The sequence below is a fragment of the Equus asinus genome, chromosome 3, assembly GCF_041296235.1.
Source record: "Equus asinus isolate D_3611 breed Donkey chromosome 3, EquAss-T2T_v2, whole genome shotgun sequence".
NCBI classification, from domain to species: Eukaryota; Metazoa; Chordata; class Mammalia; order Perissodactyla; family Equidae; genus Equus; species Equus asinus.
The window spans coordinates 80,271,537-80,292,709 of NC_091792.1; the positions used below are offsets into that span (position 1 = coordinate 80,271,537).

The 21,173-nt window shown below is 37.2% G+C and overlaps 1 pseudogene; it reads left to right on the forward strand.

Moving 5' to 3' along the window:
- The first annotated feature begins 590 nt into the window (after window positions 1–590).
- LOC106834452 (eukaryotic translation initiation factor 3 subunit G-like) lies at window positions 591–20,699 on the forward strand (annotated as a pseudogene).
- The last annotated feature ends 474 nt before the right edge of the window (window positions 20,700–21,173 follow it).

Genomic DNA, 21,173 nt, shown 5'->3' on the forward strand with positions numbered 1-21,173 from the left:
AGGTAAATGGGGACTCTACTTTCTGCTCCATATTCTGTGAACTTAAAGCTGCTCTAAAAAATAAAGGTTATCAATTAAAAAAAGATTTTCCATATTTCCACCCTTTTTTGCATAATTTGAGGCTGAGCTTGTCTTCTCTCCAATCCTTCTTCCTTTCATAAGTTAGACTGGATCCGCTCGTCAGCCCTCATGCTCCCTGGCTCTCCGTGGCACCCTCACAGTCACAGCGGGAAACCTCCCTCCACTTCCTGAGCACGTGATTGTCTCTTAGAAATTTATAGAGTAGGCAAGGAAAAATAAAATTTTCTGGAAATAGTGTGAAACTTCCCAGAGAAAGAAGGAATGTGGTTACTTGAGAAGACGGATTAAGAGAATCTTGATAAAATACAACAGTAGACAGAAAAAAGTATTGGAGGTGAGGGAAATGAGAGAAAATAAAGATTATGGCCCCAGAAGACTAGATTTTAATGTAATGTGTATGTAATGTGTATTTCTCAAAAGATATCTGTTTTTTAAGCCAAATGTCCTCTCAAAATAAGTCATTTTCCAGGAAGTCTTTCAAAGGTGATTTGGGTATAAAAAGTCGCAAAATGGCAAAGCACAGTCGAAACGTGATTGACACAAGAGCTGAAGATACACAGGTTAGTACATAAAAGTGCTCCCTACTTGTGTCCATTCTCACAGAGTTTTCAAAGATATAATCTAAGTCCTCTAATACAATTGGGCTTTTCAATTTCAAAATGTATATTTTACTCATTCTTCTTGTTTTCTCCACAATGTCTCATCTTCAACAACCTAATAATTACACGATTGCAATTAAAGTCTCCACCTAGCACAACCAGAAGGACTTGCAACTATGTTCTGGGGGGTGGCTTTGGGGAGAAGAAGAAGAAAGAACAAAGGGAAAGGAAGATTGGCAACAGATGTCAGCTCAGGTGACAATCTTTAAAAAAAAAAAAAAACTAAAAAAGAGCTCTTTACAGAAGTTCCTTTAAAAAAGAGTCTCCACCTCTGGAAGGATAAAAATCTTCCCAAACAAATTTAAAAAATAAATTGCCACGAGTGGTGGGCATTAACAATGTCTGTTTTAATAACTGATTTTGGAGAAATATTTGAAGTTAGGGTTCAGGAATGGAAAAGTGGCTAGAAGCTGTCAAACAGGAAGTAATAAACAACTAAATGAGCTCTCTCCTAGCCTAAAGGTGTGTTGTGAAATGGGGGTGAGTGGAGCGGAGCATTACTGAAGTGCTTGAAGCATCCTGAATGCCTTCTCACTCCCATGAGAAAAAGAAAGATTTAAAAAGGAAGAAGGGAAGGAAGGAAGGAAGGGAGGGAGGGAGGGAGGGAGGAAGGAAGGAAGGGCCTCACACTACCATAGTGAATACAGAACAACACTCTGACCTGATAAGATCAGGAGCAATAGTTGGTCAGGTAATCTAAAAAGATGAGGTGAAAACAAATAATCATATAAAATATACGTATGAACTGTGAAGACTCTCAGATTTTACAATCTCCTTACAAGCTAACATGTTAACCAAAAAGCTAAGAGTTTCATCCATCACAAAACTTCTAAAAATTATGGGCAAAATATTTTGAAAATTTTTTAAAGGCATTCCCGAGGCAGCTGGAAAGTGAGGGACATTTTAGAAGAAAAAAATGAAGCAAAAATATGAATCCAACCCTGAAGCTGGTGACAGTCCAGAGGCCTCCTACAATCCCTGGTGACGTCAGTCCTGCCCAGCTAGGAGGCGAGAAGTGTCATACAGATAGGGTGCTCAGGGACAATCAGAAGCCCGGCTGTCAGGTCTGGAGCGTGACACAAGCAGGTTACCAAGCGGAGGAGTAACAGCCCTCATTGTCAAGTGCAGTCTGGGGCACTACTGAGCCTAAGCCTGCAGGTGGATATTAAGCTTGAAGACTAGTGACCAACCTGGGCTTGCTGACTTAAGAACCACACACTTTCATTCTCCCATTTTCAATGATTTCTTAAAGGCATAGGTCATTTGATCCTATTGTAGGCATATAAAATTGCATGTGTTCTCAATATTCTGGAATAGTATTATTACTCTAATTAGCACCTTATTTATTTGTAGATCAAAAGCCATCTATATCGAGTCTAAACAAAATACGTCTAATTCAACAGTCAGTTCTAGGGGCAAGACATTCTTTTTGTTTTTCCACCTATATTCTGAGAAGTTTAAACCATTTTATTTATAGCTGATTTATTTATTAATTACCAAAGGAAGAGATGGTAAAGGGCTTCACTTTGTTCTTCTTTCAGAATGGGAGGTTTGTATGTTTATTTCCATGAGTAAACTGCAGTTAAAAAAAAAAAGTGGGTTGCAACACTACAGGCAGGATATTACCCCTCTTTCATTTTTTTTTTTTTTTTTTGGCCTCAGATTGCACTGTTGTCATCCACGTGGAGACTCTCCCGAACACCTGCCCTCTCATCAGCCTCCCTTTGGAAAGAACAATGCGGCGTTTCCGGGCTTGGAGCTTTGTGGGCTGACTTCTGCTGACACTGCTGTGTGACTGACAGACGGGGGACCCAGCCTCCTTCACGCAGCCAGGTGGCTAGGAGTCTCTCAAAATGCCTCTGCCAAACTTCTGGGTGCTTTGTACATCGGCTGGATAAATGCTGACCCACCAGAGCAGATTCTTTGGTCACTGCTCCACTCCCGAATAACTTTTGAAGTACAAGCTAATTAATTCATTTAGGAAGATCCATTACATTCGCTACTGTTGGCTATTTTAGATAGTAATTGATAATAAGACGCTTTGGAAATCTTAATTAAATACTGTCACTTAATTTGTTGACACAGACTATTTCACTGTGATGTGAGGAAAATCAATGAAGTCGCCTCGACCTCAATACAGAGAGGACTTACTTTGTGGCTAGGCAGGCCCTAATACTTTGTGGCTAGGCAGGTTACAAGGTGCTAAAGAGGAATATTTATACAATGCAGGGTGTAACTTTTGAGAGGGCCATTTATTTGTTTTATTGTTACCTGAAGCATACAAGTTAAATATCACTGGCTGTTTGAACCACTGGGTAAGACAACAGTTCTGCTTGGGGAAAACAGATTTATTTGCGTTGTTACCCTGCACTGCAATCATTGAGGGCCATATGGAAATTCTTCCTAATTATGAATCAAATAGTTACAATTCTTTAAAACATTAAATACTGAAAATCATTTTTAAAGACATGTTTTTTGGAGAAGTTAGTAAAGCCTGAAAACTCCTAATTGATTTATATTTTTTCAGGGATTTTTAAATTTTATTTTATTTTACTGAGAATTGGTATGTGTAGTGTGTTGAAAACACCTGAAAATTTATGCAGATCAAAATTACTGCCGAGAATAATCAATAATATTGTATGTGTGTGTGACAGAGAAAGAGGGAGAGAAAGGGGAAGAGAAAGTGACAGTAGAGCCACAGGCACGCGCATTAAGGTATTTTAAATTAGCTTGTCATTTTTAGATAGTAAGTGTTTTCTAAATAGAGCACATAATTTAAGATCAATAAATAAAACCCAAAAAGAAATCCTAAGTTTTGCGGCAATAAATCTATATTCTCAGAAATGGAATCCATTTACTCCAATACTAAATAAATAATCATGGGAATATATTGAATGATCAGTACAAAATTTTAGGGAAAAACTCTCTTCCTCTGACTCTTATCCAAAAACAGTCTCATATTCTGAGAGATGGTTGCAGAAAGCGTTTTACCAATTCTTTCCCTCAGCAGACTAATATATTCATGACTTTGCTTGAAACAATGAAAAGAAAAAGAAAAAAAAAACAGAGATATGGTCCCCAGAGGAACTGTTCGTTTTCTCTGGCAGCTCACCACTTCAAAGGATTGACGGGACAGGAAGTCTGCCACAAGAGTGACCTCAGAAAAGCCAAAGGAAAGCGAACCAATGCTGGGACCTATTTCTCTTACGTATCATGAAAATATTGCTACCTTGACATTTCTGAAGGTAACTCTAATAACAATAGCTTCATATTAAGTATTTTTCCTTTCGGAGCTAGTCATAAAATAAGGGGATTTTCAGTTTCATTATATGAAAATGAAAATATTTGTCATAAGGATTTGTTAGTGTGGTTAATGTTCCCCTTTGTCAAAGAACTCTTTCTCAATCACCTTAATTTGTTCTCTACCACCGAACTTTTTATTGTCCTGATAAGTTTATAATTTCTTCAGCCTTATTACTTCTTCAGTTGGAAAGATGAATGTGGCAGATGTAATAATAATAATGATGAAAATTAAAAAGTGAAGACAAAGATACAGACGATGAAGAAGATATTGTTTATTGAGTTTTGTTACGTGCTAGGCATTCTTTTGGGTGCCTTGCAAAACTCCATTCATTTAAGCTTCACAAGAATTCTGTAAGATAGATTTCATTTTTATTCACATTTTAGATATGATAAAACAGAGGAACAGAGATACTAAGTAATGTGCCCAAGGTCACACAGCAGTCTCCTAACTGTAGGCTTTCTAAGCTGGGCTCCATCAGCATGACTTAGGCCTGCTTCCTGTCCTTTATAGGTACACTTTGCCCCACTGTGTCTTCTTAGTATAGCTTCTGGAAAGTTCAAGTGTACATCTATTTCTTCCAAAAATTACTATACAGAATTGACATATAGTATATCATGCAGTCTGAAACCATACAACCTAACCTGGCATAAGTTTAAAGCTTTACACTCTTTTCTTTACTTACTAACCTTTCATGTCAGAACACCTTTCTTAAAATGGACTCAGCGTAAGGCCTTACCTTGTGTCAACTATCAAGATTCCCAGTAAAGCCAAGTCTAGTCCGTCTCCCTCAGTTTGGGGCTAAACTTGTCACAATCATCTGTTTAGCCTGTTTTTCTTGGCACCTCCTTATATGGTTTCTCCCTAGACTTTTATCAGTGGCCTTGAAATAAAACGTGGTCTACAAAACAGCAGCAGCAGCAGCAGCATTACCCAGGGCTTCTTAGAAATGGAGACTCTTCAGTCCCACCCGAAACCTACAATTCCTATCATGTCACATTTGAGAAGCAGTGTTTGAGAAGCACTACGCCAAAACATTGCCTGCCCTTCGATAAATGGACCTGTCTCTAATGCAGTGGTTTTCAAACTCTAGTGGACATTACAATCACTTGGAGATTAAAACACAGGTTTCTGGATCCCACTTGTAGAGTGTATGATTCAATAGGGCTGGGGTAGGGGGACCAAATATTTATTTCTAACAAGTTCCCAGCTGCTGCTGACTTATGGACCACACTTTGAAAACCACTGCTCTAATTCTTGCAGGATTCTCGCCTCTTCTGTATTCAAAACTTCTCTAGAAGTCTCTTATGAGCCTTTATATTTCTGTGGTATCAGTTGTAACATCTCCTCTTTCATTTCTGATTTTATTTATTTGAGTCCTCTCTCTTTTTTTCTTGGTGAATCTAGCTAAAGTTTTGTCAATTTTGTTTATCTTTGAAAAGAACCAGCTCTTAGTTTCATTGATCTTCTCTATTGTCTTTTTAGTCTCTATTTCATTTATTTCTACTCTAGTTTTTATTTCCTTCATTCTACTAAATTTGGGCTTTGTTCTTCTTTTTCTAGTTCCTTGAGGTGTAAAGTTAGGTTGTTCATTTGAGATTTTTTTTGTTGCTTGAGGTGGGCATTTATTGCTGTGAACTTCCCTCATAGAAACTGCTTTTGTTGAATCCCATAAGTTTAGGTATGTTATATTTCCATTTTTGTTTGTCTGAAGGTATTTTTCAATTTCTCTTTTGATTTCTTCTTTGACCCATTGGTTGTTCAGTAACATGTTGCTTAATCTCCACATATTTGTGAATTTTCAAGTTTTCTTTGTGTAATTGATTTCCAGTTTCATACCATTGTGGTTGGAAAAGATGTGTTATCAATCCTCTTAAATTTATTAAGACATTCTGTGGCCTAATATATGATCTATCCTATAAAATATTACGCTTGAGAAGAATGTGTGTTCTGTTGCTTTTGGATGGACTGTTCTGAATATACCTATTAAGTCCATCTAGTCTAATGTGTCATTTAAGGCTGATGTTTCCTTATTGATTTTCTGTTCAAGTGATCTATCTGTTAAAGCAAGTGGGGTATTAAAATCTCCTACTGTTATTATATTGCTGTCTATTTCTCCCTTTAGGTCTGATAATACTTGCTTTATATATTAGGTGCTCCTATGTTGGGTGCATAAATATTTACAAATATTATCTCCTCTTGTTGGATTGACCCCTTGTCATTATGTAACACCTATCTTTGTCTCTTACTACCAAATTAAACAATACATTAAAAGGATCATGCACAATGATCAAGTGAGATTTATATCAGCAATGCAAGCAAGGTTCAACATCCACAACTTAGTCAATGTGATACACTACATTAACAAAATAAAGGATGAAAGTCACATGAACATCTCAATAGATGCAGAAAAAGCCTTTGAAAGAATTCAACATCATTTGTGATAAAAACTCTCAATAAAGTGAGTATAGAGAGAAATTACCTCAAAATAATAAAGGCCATATATGACAAGCCCACAGCTAACATCATATTCACTAATGAAAAGCTGAAAGCATTTCCTCCAAAACCAGAAACAGGACAAGGATAATCACTCTTGCCACTATTATTCAACATAGTGTTGGAAGTCCTAGCCAGAGAAATTAGGCAAGAAAAAAGGGGGGACATCATCCAAATTGGAAAGAATGAATTAAAACTGTCACCATTTGCAGATTACATGATATGATATATAGAAAACTCTAAAGACTTCATCAAAAAACTGTTAGAACTAATCAATGAATTCAGCAAAGTTGCAGGATATAAACTCAATACACAAAAATATATTGCATTTCTATACACCAGTAACAAACTATCAGAAAAAGAAATAAAGAAAACAATCTCATTTATAATTGCATCAAAAAAAATAAAATACCTAGGAATAATTTTTTTTGCTTAGTCCAATTCTCTAGTAAGACTTTTTTTGCAATAACATTGGTTTATAATATTATAAACATTTCAGGTGTACATCATTATATTTCAATTTCTTTGTAGATTACATATGTTCACCACCCAAAGACTAATTACAATCCACACACATGTGCCTAATCACCCCTTTCACCCTCCTCTCTTCCCTCTTCCCATCTGGCAACCATGAATCCAATCTTTGTCTCTGTAGGTTTGTTTGTTGTTGTTTTTATCTTCTATATATGAGTGAGATGATACAGTATTTGACTTTCTCCCTCTGACTTATTTTGCTTAGCATAATACCCTCAAGTTCCATCCCTGTTGTCACAAATGGCCAGAGTTCATCCTCTTTTATGGCTGAGTAGTATTCCATTGTATACAAATACCACATCTTCCTTATCCATTCCTCCCTTGATGGACACCTAGGTTGCTACTAATTCTTGGCTGATGTGAATAACACTGCAATGAACATAGGGGTGCATGTATCTTTATGCATTTGTGTTTTCACATTCTTTGGATAAATATCCAGCAGTGGAATAGCTAGATTGTATGGTGGATCTATTCTTAATTTTTTGAGGAATCTCCCTACTGTTTTCCATAGTGGCTGCACCAGTTTGCACTGCCACCAGCAGTGAACAAGCTTTCCCTTCTCTCCACACCCTCTCCAACACTTGTTGTTTCCTGTCTTGTTAATTAAAGCCATTCTGACGGGAGTGAGGTGATATCTCACTGTAGTTTTGATTTGTATTTCCCTGACAGTTAATGATCTTGAACATTTTTTCATGTGCCTGTTGGCCATCTGTATATCTTCTTTGGTGAAATGTCTGTTTAGATCTTTTGCCCATTTTTTAAATTGCATTGCTAGTTGTTTTCTTGTTGAGATGCATGAGTTCTTTATATACTTTGGATATTAACTCTTCATCAGATATATGATTTGCAAATATCTTCTCCCAATTGTTAAGTTGTCTTTTCATTTGTTGAAGGTTTCCTTTGCTGTACAGAAGCTTTTTAGTTTGGTATAGTCCTATTTGTTTATTTTTTCTATTATTCCCCTTGCCTGGCCAGACATGGTACTTGAAAATATGCTGCTAAGACCAATGTCATGGAGTGAACTACCTATGTTTTCTACTAGAAGTTTCATGGTTTCAGGTCTTACAGTCAAGTCTTTAATCCATTTTGAGTTAATTTTTGTGCTTGATGTAAGATAATGGTCTATTGTATTCTTTTGCATGTGGCTTTCCAGTTTTCCCACCACGATTTATTAAGAAATTTTCCTTTGTCCATTGTATTTTCTTGGCTCCCTTGTTGAAAATTAGCTGTCCATAGACATGTGGGTTTATTTCTGGGCTCTCGATCCTGTCCATTGATCTGCGTGTCTGTTTTTGTGCCCATACCACAGTATTTTGGTTACTAGAGCTTTGTAGTATATTTTGAAATCAGGGAGTGTGATAACTCCAGCTTTGTTCCTTTTTCTCAAGATTCCTTTGACTATTTGGGGTCTTTTGTTGTTCCAAATAAATTTTAGGATTCTTTATTCTATTTTTGTAAAAAATGTTGTTGGAACTTCGATAGAGATTGCATTAAATCTGTATATTTCTTTAGTAAGTATGGACATTTTAACTGTGTTAATTCTTCCAATCCAAGAGCACAGAATACCTTTCCATTTCTTTGTGTCTTCTTCAATTTCTTTCAACAATGTTTTGTAGTTTTCAGTGTACAGATATTTTATCTCTTTGGTTAAATTTATTCCAGGGCATTTTATTTTTTTGTTGCAATTGTAGATGGGAGTGTACTATTAATTTCTCTTTCTGCTACTTCGTTGTTATTGTATATAAATGCAACTGATTTTTGTATGTTGATTTTGCATCCTGCAACTTTGCTGTATTCATTTATTATTTCTAAAAGTTTTTTGGTGGATTCTTTAGAGTTTTCTGTATATAAAATCATGTCATCTGCAAATAGTGACAGTTTGACTTCTTCCTTTCCAATTTGGATCCCTTTTATTTCTTTTACTTGCCTGATGGCACTGGCTAAGACTTCCAATACTATGTTAAATAAGAGTGGTGAAAGTGGGCATCCTTGTCTTAGAGGAACTGATTTCAGTTTTTCTCCATTGAGAATGATATTAGCTGTGGGTTTGTCATATATGGCCTTTACTAGGTTGAGGTACTTTCCTTCTATACCCATTTTGTTCAGAGTTTTTGTCATAATTAGATGCTGTATCTTGTCAAATGCTTTCTCTGCATCCATTGAGATGATCATGTGATTTTTATTCTTCATTTCCTTAATGGGGTGCATCACATTGATCTATTTGCAGAGGCTGAACCATCCCTGCATCCGTGGAATAAATCCCATTTGGTCACGATGTATGATCTTTTTAATGCATTGTTGTATTTGATTTGCTAGTATTTTGTTGAGGATTTTTACATCAATGTTCATCAGTGACATGGGCCTGTAATTTGCTTTTTCTGTGTTGTCCTTGTCTGGTTTTGGTATCAGGCTAATGTTGGCCTTGTAGAATGAGTTAGGAAGCTTCCTCTCCTCTTCAATTCTTTGGGAGAGTTTGAGAAGGATGGACGTTAAGTCTTCTTTGAATGTTTGGTAGAATCCACCAGGGAAGCCATCTGGTCCTGGACTTTCATTTTGGGGGAGGTTTTTTATTGTGGTTTCGATCTCCTTACTTGTGATTGATCTATTCAAATTCTCTGTTTCTTCTTGATCCAGTTTTGAAAGGTTGTATGATTCTAAGAATTTATCCATTTCTTCTAGATTATCCAGTTTGTTTGTGTATAGCTTTTCATAGTATTCTCTTATAATCTTTTGTATTTCTGATATGCTCATTTTAATTTCTCCTCTTTCATTTCTGATTTTACTTATCTGAGCCTTCTCTCTTTTTTCCTTGGTGAGTCAATGCAATCCCTCCCAAAATTCCAATGACATTTTTCAAAGAAATAGAAGAAATAATCCTAAAATTTGTATGGAACCACAAAAAACACTGATTGTGTCAAAGCAATCTTGTAAAAGAAAAACAAAGCTGGAGGCATCACACTCCTTGAATTCAAACTATATTACAAAGCTATGGTAATTAAAGCAGTATGTTATTGGTATAAAAACAGAAACACAGAAGGGCTGACCCAATGGCCAAGTGCTTAGGTTTGTGTGCTCCATTTTGGCGGAGCAGGATTTCACCAGTTTGGATCCTGGGCACGGACATGGCACAGAAACACAGAACAATGGAACAGAATAGAGAACCTAGAAATAGATTCATGCATATACAGTCAATTAATTTATGAAAAAGGAGCCAAGAATATACCATCAGGAAAGGATAGTCTCTTCAATAAATGGTGTTGGGAAAACAGGACAGCCACATGCAAAAGAATGAAACAACCACTGTCTTACACCATACAGAAAAATTGACTCAAAATGGGTTAAAGACCTGAATATAAGACCTGTAACCACAAATCTCCTAGAAGGAAGCATAGGCAGTAAGCTCCTTGACGTAGGTCTTAGTGATGATTTTTTGAATCTGACACAAAAAGCAGAGATACATAAGTGGTACTATATCATGTTAAAATGCTTCTGCACTGCCAAGGAAACCATCAACAAAATGAAACAAAACCCACTGAATAGGAGAAAATATTAGCAAATTGTATATCTGATAAGGGATTAATTATTCAAGATTTATAAAGAACTCATGCAACTCAATAGCAAAAAAAAAAAAAATCCCTTTAAAAAGTGGGCAGAAGATCTGAATAGACATTTTTTCAAAGAAGACATAGAGATGGCTCAAAGGTACATGAAAAGGTGCTCAACATCACTAACCATCAGGGAAATGCAAATCAAAAGCACAATGAGGTATCACCTCACACCTGTTAGAATGGCTATTATCAAAAAGACAAGAAATAACCAGTGTTGGCAAGGATGTGGAGAAAAGAGAACCTTTGTGCACTGTTGGTGGTAATGGAAAGTGGTGCAGCCGCTATGAAAAACAGTATAGAGGTTCCCCAAAAAACTAAAAATAGAACTACCATATGATCCACAATTCTATTTCTGGTATTTATCCAAAGAAAATGAAAACATCAACTCAAAAAGATACATGCACCCTGAAGTTCATTGCCTTGTTATTTACAATAGCCAAGGTATGCTAACAACCTAAGTGCCCATCAATGGATGAATGGATAAAAAAATTGTCCATTTTTTTAAATCACACCACAATGGAATATTATTCAGCCATCAAAAAGAATGAAATCTTGCCATGTGCGACAACCTGGATGGACCCTGAAGACATTATGCTAAGTGAAATAAGTCCAACAGAGAACAACAAATACCATATGATCTGTCTTATATGTGAAATCTAAAAAAAAATACATAAACTCCTAGATACAGAGAACAGGTTGGAGGTGCCCAGGGATGGGGGATAGGGGAGAAATGGGTGAAGGGGGCCAAAAGGAAAAAGGAAAAAAAAGGCACCAGTGAGTTGGGCCAGCCCTAGTGGCCAAGTGGTTAAGTTTGGTGCACTCCACTTCAGTGGCCCAGGTTCAGTTCCCGGCTCATACCTACACTGCTCTGTTAGCAGCAATGCTGTGCTGGTGCCCCACATACTTAAAAGTAGAGGAAGAATGGCATGGATGTTAGCTCAGGGAGAACCTTCCTCAGCAAAAAAAAAAAAAAAAAAAAACAACCAGCAATGCTAGGGATAATTTGACTGATTTAGCACTATATTATCACAACTAAACTGTGCTTTTCATAGTAGGTGAGCAAACAATATTTGCTAAAAGAATTAGCTAGTCAACTTTTGATTTAAAAAAACAACAACAAAAAGCCTTTCTATTAAACTTTATAATAAACATGAGGAGTGGGAATTGAAGGCTGCAAAAATAAACTATAAAACTTATTTGTTTCAAAAATAAAATTTATAATAAAAAAAAAATCAAGCAGTGTAGATGGATCTGAGAATATTGTTGAAGTGCAGTGGAAAGCCCAGGCCCTTAAGAGACTTGAAGGAATCTGGGAATTTACCTTCCTGTGTCTTCTGACAGAATTAGTCAGTTCGTTTACAGAGGCTGCAGCAGGTCAAGAAAGAAGCAAGTGCCCTTGGAGGAACGCAGCCCTTTTCTGCCTAAAGGCACGCTGCCCGGGTCCAGCACGCCTCCAAAACACTGAAGAGAGTGAAGTCTGCATTTTGAAGATCAGTTCTGGGGGAAGTGACTTGTGTGAAAAGTTGCCTGTCAGACTCGTCCTTTTATCCTTCCTGCTGAATACTTCACTTTAGGTCTTCAAAGACTTCTGTAAAGAAAGACTTTCTAGAATAAAAAGACATTGCATTAAAGTTGAGGGGAAACAAAACTTCTCGGGAAGTTGTGAGTTCTCCCTCGTTGTGTCGGGGAGAACTTCCTCCTCAGTGGCTCAGACAGGAAGCTGTTCTATGAAGCTCCATCTGGGAAGAAGCCCTTCGCTGGTGAGAGGCAGCACACGCAGGGCGGGGAGGAGGGGACGGGCTTCTGAGGGCCCTGCGCTGACCCTGGCATCTAACCCTTTGGTTTTTCTAATATGGTACTTTCATAGGATAATTTTGGTTCCATATTTCACTGAAATGTTCACAATTACAAACAAGGTGGGCAAAATATATTTTGAAGAGTCTACTATAGGAGCTTCTAAACTAATAATGTAACAAAGAGATAAATTCAGCTAAGAAATCCGTGGAATTACTTGAGGATCACGGTATAAAAGGAGACCTTGGGATTGAAAACAGAAAGCAACTGGAGAACAACAAATTATTGCTCTGAGTCTTCACCGGGGAAAGGTTTGGGGAGCTCCTCACTCCCACATTGTTTTAGAAGTTGATATTTTGGGACTTCTAAGTTAGATAAAAGTAAAACTACAAGTTATTCTATACCAAATCACTAAGAAAATATAAATAATTCACCTGGCTGTCACTGACATATAAGATTGAAAAAATTTAAGATGTGCAATTGTGGAATATTTCCAAGAATTTTCAAGCTTTTATACTAGACAGCTGGTGATTTTTCAGTGTGATAATCATTTATAACAGGGCTCCAGAGGGAATACTGAGAACCACCGATTACTAACTCTGTCTTCCATTTCACAGAGGTTGTTAGAATTTACAGTAAGAAATTGGAGCATTGAACATATAAGGCAATGTGTGTGTGTGTGTGTGTGTGTGTGTGTGTGTATGTACAAAACTTATGCAAAACTAACATGGTTCCTTTAAGAGAACTGGTGCTTAGTTGGGATAATATGAGAAAAATGAGAACGAGTAGTTTTATAACCTATTCAGATTTTCGGATATTTTTCTATATCAAACACTATTAAAATGCATTGAGTCACCTAGTGGTGAGAGCCGTGGTTTTATAATGGACTTGAACAGGAATTGCAGGATAATAAGTAAACTCATCTCTGTGGTCTTCTTCTATAGATTTATAAATAATATGGAGGAAACAGTCCATAGTCAAATCTCCAAGTCTATAAGTGGTATAGACTTTTTATTACAGTGAAATTCAAAGCTAAAGGAGATAAACTGCAGAAATCTCTTTTGGTATGAGAGAGTATAAAAATGGCAAATGAGCTTCTTTATAACAAAATGAGAAAGTTGCTTATGGAAGGATAATCCAGACTTTACTCACGGAATGGCAAACTTAGAGACAACAATAGTTCAAGTAAACAACAAGGCAATCACTATACACCCTTTTCTGAAGACATTGGCTCTCTGTGATGTCTGAGGGAAAAAAATTCAAAAGTTAGTTATTCTTAAAAGAAAATAAAAGTATAAAAAATTGTCTCGATATTGCACAAAGCCATACAAAAGGACACAACAGAAATGAAGTCCAACAATGGGAATCTGAGAGCGTGAAGGAAATGGCAGTGATGTTTGATTAGATTAGAACTCAAAGATAAAAGTTTTCGACCTGAAAAATGAGATGTTGGCGTGTGATATATAACTCTTTGAAATGTGAAATATGTAAGGATATAAGATGAGAATAAAACAGTTATTTTACACAACGGGAAAATAATATTTTATCCTGAGAGTTACAACAAGTTAATAAAAAATGAAAACACTCTGAAAGGTTTCTATACCTCCATGGGTAGTGGTCACAAGATGTTCTTTCTAAAGAGAAATGAGGAGGCGCAGACTTTTACTGGGAGTTCCTCCATCTTTGGAGTGAGGACAGCCATTGATGACCACCAGAGTCTCCTGGGGCCTCATTTATCAACAAAATATTAGGCTGGATATCCCATACTATTTTCTTCTGTAATTGTTCTTACTGTCTGTGAAAGCTCTCTTTCTGATAAATTAAAGAAAACAATTCTTATATGTGCTCAGCCCTCTGCCCCTGTCCTTCGGGACCCACGCCTGTCCCGTCTGGACTCTCTGCTGCCCTGCTGCTGCCTTCCCTCTCTCTTCTCTTCCCACGGTGTTTCATTTTCTGTCCCACAGCAGTGCCTTCTGGGCCTCTTTTCTCGCTCTTTCTCAGTTCTACTCTGTGTAATTTCTTCCATCTCCAGTGTTCCAGCCATACTGCATCTTCTCTTCCCTCTAGTTTTTTCCCAACCCTTGTTATCTGAAGTTCTGGAAATTCTCTGGGAGAGAAAAGTTGGAGAGAAAAAATGGGGCTACAGGAAAAGGCAGAGAAGAGGAAGCTTGAAGGTGAGGAAGGAGCTTCAGAAACGTAGGCACTGTCTGTTGAGTCTGTAACTACGGGACTATGGGGACACAGAGTGGGGTGGTTTTCTAGCTCTTTCCCCACTCTACCCTACTCCAAGGAGGCAGCCACGGGTTTGGCCATGCCCCTTTGAATTTGGCAGGGCAGAAAGATGTTGAGTCAAAGAATAACGTCCATAATGATCTGAAAAAGTTATTAAGATACGCCCCCGTTTCCCAACTACACGTCTCTGTGAGACTGGATTTTCTTCATCTATTTGCAATATATGCAACCTCTTCATCAATATGGGCAACCAGACATCGCAACACATTGAATGCAGAAACATACAAGGACCCAGCTCTTTTTCTATTATGCCAGACACTAAGGAGACATGCAAAAATATAAAACAATGCCACTCTTCTCATTATTTTTTGCTTTGGAAAATATAATTTTCATGGAAATATCTTATTTATGGTAAAATGTAATGTCCTTATTATGACTGTTTTAACATAAATTAATAAACAAAACATTTTAAATTTCTTGGTTTTCATTAATAACGTAGTAAATAATGATAGCTATAACCCACAAAAATGAAAGACCTTTGAAGTCCTTGATAATTTTGAACAGTATAATTTCTTCATGAATTATACATATATTTTTAACACTATTCAAAGAAAACCCTAGTCTGTTTAGTATAGTGTAGTTTAATATATTAAGCCATTTTCTTAACCAAGCAGTACTTTATATTTCTCAGCAGTGACCATCAGCTACTGAAAAACTCAGCTTATGGTTTAAAATCGAAGTTTTGAGAGGCCAACTTTTCTTTCCAAGAATTTTGTGTATTCGATGGGGGAAAAAAGCCCTCTTGAAGCAAATCTGTCAAAATTCTGGATAAACTCCTTTCACATAAATGTTTGAGTTCACAAGTAACTCGAGGAAATGTCTCGTGCCTCACAGAGCAGAAGTTGAACACCAGCGTAACAATCAGGCATGGCAATTTGGCAGCCCCAGGGGTTTCGTGAGGGTGAGCAATGTAGAGGTTGGGCCTTTAGAGGTCACAGGCAGCCCTGGGCATCTGCGAGTTGAGAAGCTGGAATGAAGATGATTCATACAACTGCAGCCCTTGACGGACATCATCCACCGTGAAAGTGTGGCCTTCACTAAATCTCTTCACTGGAAATGCATGCGACAAAGGAACTTTGTATCACCCTTGGCTCTAGGAGGAAAAAAAAATCTCCCCTAAAACATTGTATCCATAGGCCTGCTTTAACAAGGTTAGAGATTTTAATTCACACAGTTTTCATGGCCTGGAAAATTAATATGAACTGTGTTTCTCAAAGTGGTAATGTTTCTAAGCCTGGCAAGTGCAAACCCAAAACTTCTGTGTAAGGATAAAACTTCAAGCCATCCTTCCAGGATTCTAACAGATCAGGCCAGTTGAACACGATTTTCCCCTTCAAAATTACAAAACACAGGAGCAAAAAACCTGCAATGAGCCAAAGTCAACAAAAAAACAAACGGCAGAAATATGCTCTTAAAGCATTCAGATAAAAATCTTACCAGATATATCATATAATAATGTTTAAAATTACAGAAGAGATAAAAGAAGAAATTAAACATGTGGGAAACAAATAAGATGCTACCCAAAAGGACCAGGCAATTTGGAATAATAAACAAATAGAAATGTGAGAAATGAAAAACATAATAAATGATAAAAAATTTAGAGGCAATGGGGGCCAGCCCAGTGGCATAGTGGTTAGGTTTGTGCACTCTGCTTCAGCAGCCTGGGGTCCGTGGGTTCAGATCCTGGGCGCAGACCTAGGCACTGCTTATTGAGCAATGCTGTGGAGGCGTCCCACGTACAAAATAGAGGAAGACTGGTACAGACGTTAGCTCAGGGACAATCTTCCTCACCAAAATAAATAAATAAATAAATAAATAAATAAATAAATAAATAAATAAATAAATTTAGAGGTGAGGATTAGGTTAAAAACAGTTTGAAAAGAACCTAATGAGAGCCAGCCCTGATGGCCTAGCAGTTAAAGTTCGACACACTTTGCTTTGTGGTCTGGGTTCCGTTCCCGGGCATGGAACTACACCATTCGTCTGTCAGTAACCACGCTGTGTCGGCAGCTCACGAGAACCAGAACTTACAACTATACACAACTAAGTACTGGGGCTTTGGAGGGGAAAAAGAAGGAAAAAGAAAAAAGGAGGAGGATTGGCAACAGATGTTAGTTTAGGATGAATCTTCCCCTGCAAAAATAAATAAAGAAGAATGTAATAAAGTAGAGTATATATCTGGAGAAATTACTTAGATGCAACACATGAGAAAAAAAAGAGCAAAGACACAAAAAGTGACATGAAGCATAAAGTGGAAGGACCAACGTCTATCCAATTAGGTGTCACAGAAGGAGAGAAAAGAACAGGGAAGGCATTATTCATAGAAAGATATATCAAGGAAACAGAGAAGGCACAAGTAAAATTATTGTACATTAAAAAGAGACAGAACTATATACATAAAAGATTCAATAATAATATATTTTATGCCCATATATTTCAAATTCATGCAAAATGAACAAATTGCTATAAAAAATGTGTTTTACCAGAGATGTCTTAAGAAAACTTAGACCTATAGGAGAATAAGCCTACAACCACTAAAGTAATTTAAAAAGTAGTTAAAAATCTACAGATAAAACACTAGATCACATTATCTTGCAGTGGAGTTCTTTCAAGAATTATATAACAGGTAAACTTTATCCTATGCACTCTGTTCCACATAATAAAGATAAGAAAAAAAATTGCCAATTAATTTTAAAAGACTATGATAATCTTGATACCAAAACTGGAAAAATATTATAAAAAATAAAATTATAACTTAGCTCATGTATAACATAAATTTAAAAATCTTTTAAGAAAATTTGACAATGGAATCCAGAAATAATATATTACGAGACACACACACACACACACACATATTTGCATATATATTATGACAAACCTTGATTTATCCCTAGAATGTAAGTTGGCTTTAACTTTAGATAATCCATTTAATCTATCCATATAATAAGTCTCTATAAAAATAATTTCAAGGAGAAAACTCATATAAATATCACAATAGATGAAGATCAAACATTAATGAAATTCAATACTCTTATATGTGATACACGACGAAGAAGCAAATTCTTAGCAAACTAGGAATAGAAGGAAATTTCCATAACTTAATAAAAATATCTACCAAATTTTGCCCCATACATAATATTGAATAATGAAAACTTAGAATTTTTTTTAAACTCAGGAACAAGACAAGGACACGTGCTTTCAGTTATTATTTTTACATCTTTTTCCAAAAGTTCTAGCCAATATAGTATAAAAACGTTAAAAACTAAGACATACAGACTAAAAAGGAGAAACTACAACTGTTCTACTTCTCAGATATTATGCATTATACATTTTTTCACAAAGCATGTCAAAAAATTACTGAAATAACGAGAAAGTTTAGCAGCGTTGTTTGATATAAGATCAAGATAAAAATTTAACTGCAAGTGTCTAATAGTGCTAGAGTTGCTTGTATTGGACTGACCCTTTTTCTTATAACAACGATAGATTCTGTGAAAAAAAATATTTTTAAAAACCTATCTTTTGAAGAGAGATGAAAAAGAGAAAAATTTGTAGCGATCTCAAGTTTTGAAAGAAGGAACCTGCCCGGGCCAGCTCAGCAGTGATCAGGTTTTTGCCTGAGGGAGGGAACTCCCACTGCTCCCCGTGCAACAGCCAGAACTACAGAGAGCAGCCCTTCCGCTACTCCCCGCTGTCTCTCCCTGAAGGACCTGGCATTCCTCAGATTTCCGGCTACTGGGCTGCCCTCAATCTCAGCTCTACGGTGGGTGTGAGGGGAGTCATGACTCTGTAGTTTACCTGCATTTTCTCTTGTCAAGGTGGAAACATGGCTCTTCGCAGCCTCTACAGCCTAGTGGAAGCAGAGCTGCCCCGCGGCCCCTTGAGCAAAGTCGCGCCCCAGTGCAAGCAGGGCGATTCACAGACCAGCTCCAGCCTGGGGCCGGATTTCAGGTGGTAGCCGAAAGATTGCCCACAAATATTTTCTTTTTAAAGTTATTTTGCTGTATGAATATATCAGATTTCACCCATTCTATGCCTAGCAGACATTTGAGTTGTTTCCATTGACTAAAACAAAATGAGGCTGTCAAGAACATTTTTGAAAAGGTCTTTTAATGCATTCTACTGAGTATTAACCCAGATGTGAAACTGCTGCTCTTCAAGAATATGTACATTCAAGTTTTGTAGAAAATGCTAAATGTTTTTCCAGAGTCCTTCTACCAGCCCTTTCTCCCCTTTCTCAACCGTCTGTAACAGAGCCTCTCACTTCACATCCTCTCCATTACAAGGCTTTACGAGACTTTATCATTTTAAACCATTCTGCTACCCATAGAGGAATCTCATATTTACAATTTGAATTTCCCTGGTGATTAGCGTGGTGGAGACCTTTTTCATATGTGCATGGGCCATTTGGTTACTCTAAATTTTTAAAGTGCCAGTTGACATCTCTCACCCATTTTTCTATTGGTTTATGTGTATTTTTCTTACTAGTCATATCATAGCAAATACCGTCTCCACTCTGTGTTACTCTCTCAATAGAATCTTTTGACGAACAGCATTTTAATGTAGTGCTACTTGTCAATATTTTTTGTGTCCTGTTTTAAAAGATATTTCTCTACACTCAAAGTCCTCAAGAGATTTTCCTCTGTTTTCCTAGAAGTTTACTGGTGTTGCTTTCACATTAATATCTGTAGACTATGTGGAATTAACTTTTGTATCCAGTGTGAGGTAGGTGTCAAAGTTCTTTTTATCCCCATATTCATATTCAGTTGATCCATTACTATTTATTAAAAAGACATCTTTTCTTCGTGTCTCTTTAGCGACACTTTTGTCATACATTGTGTTCACAGATGTAAAGGTCATTTATGGGCTCCTTCATCTGTTGAAGTTGATTATTTGACTTTTCTTGAACCAATACCTCACTGTCTAAATTACTATGGCTTTACAAGTCTCGATATCCATGAAAATAAATCCTCCTGCTTTGTTCTTCCCTTCAAGAATGTCTTGGTGATTTTCAGCCCTTTGCATTTCTGTGTAAATTGTAGACTCAACTTGTTAAATTACATTTTAAATTATCTTCTGTTTTTTTAATTGGATGATTTTTTTGATTGAGATATAATTGATGTATAACAACATTATATTAGGTTCAGGTGTACAACATAATGATCAATATATGTATATATTGCAAAATGATCATCACAGTAAGTCTAATTAACATCTATCACCACACATAGTTATACATTGTCCACAGCTTCAGAATTGAGATCTAGAAGAGCTCAAAGGCCATTTCAAGGAGGAAGAACTGGAAGAAGTTTGGGAACTCAAAGTTTGACCAATGTGGCCACCAGCACAGTCAGTGGTGATGTGCCCGTGACTGTTCATCAAAGAGGATTTGAACTGCCAGGAGGACCCGATGAACAAGCTCAAGGGCCAGAAGGTTGAGTTCTGCCGCATCTGCAAGGCAACAACTGGAGGACTCGTTGCCCCACACAAGGATACACTGTGGCCCGTGCAAAAGGAGCTGGCCGAGAAGGTGGGACTGTCCACTGGCAAGAAGGCAAAGTTGCCCAAACAGTTGGACCCTATGTATACAGCCCAAAACAAGACAGGGAAGTATGTGCCGTGAGCCTGCGGGTCAGGGCCAGCCACTGTGGGAAGTCCACACAGCCCAATCACACAGTTGATGACAATGCCATCATCTTCGTTTCCACCCTGTCAGAGGACACTCATGATACTGACCTGCAGGAGCTCTTCCAGTCCTTTGGCTCCAACTTATGCATCTACCTGGCAAAGGACAAGACCACTGGCCAGTCCAAGGGCTTTGCCGTCATCAGATTTCACAGCTATGAGGACACCTCAAGTGCCCTTGCTGACATGTCCAGCTGTGGCTGTGACCACCTCATCCTCAGTGTCAAGTGGGTCAAGCCCTCAACCAACTAAGCCAGTTGTCACTGCTGCTGCCTGCTCAGCTCCTGGTCCATGACCCTAATGCAACAGAAGGTGGCCTCTGGGAGCAGAGCAATAAAATGGCTCAAATCGCAAAAAAAGAAAAGAAAAATTGGCTGATTTTAAGAGTGTTTTCCCTTGAACTTTGAGAAGTTTACTATGATGTTTCTACATGTGATAGAATACTTTGTATTTATCCAGCTTTGTGTCTGTCGTGCTTCTTAAATAGCTACAGATTTTTCATCAGTTTTGCTAATTTTTCAGCTATTGTCTCTTCAAATATTGATTCTCTCCCAATTTTCTCTCTTCTCCTTTTGCACCATCAATTACACATATGTTATTACTTTTCACCAAGTATCCATATGTCTCTTTTCTGTGTTTTTCCACATTTTTTCTCTTGCTGCTTCAGTTCACTAATCCTCCTTTCATCTGTACTAATCAGCTTTTAACTCCTCTAAGTTCTAAAAT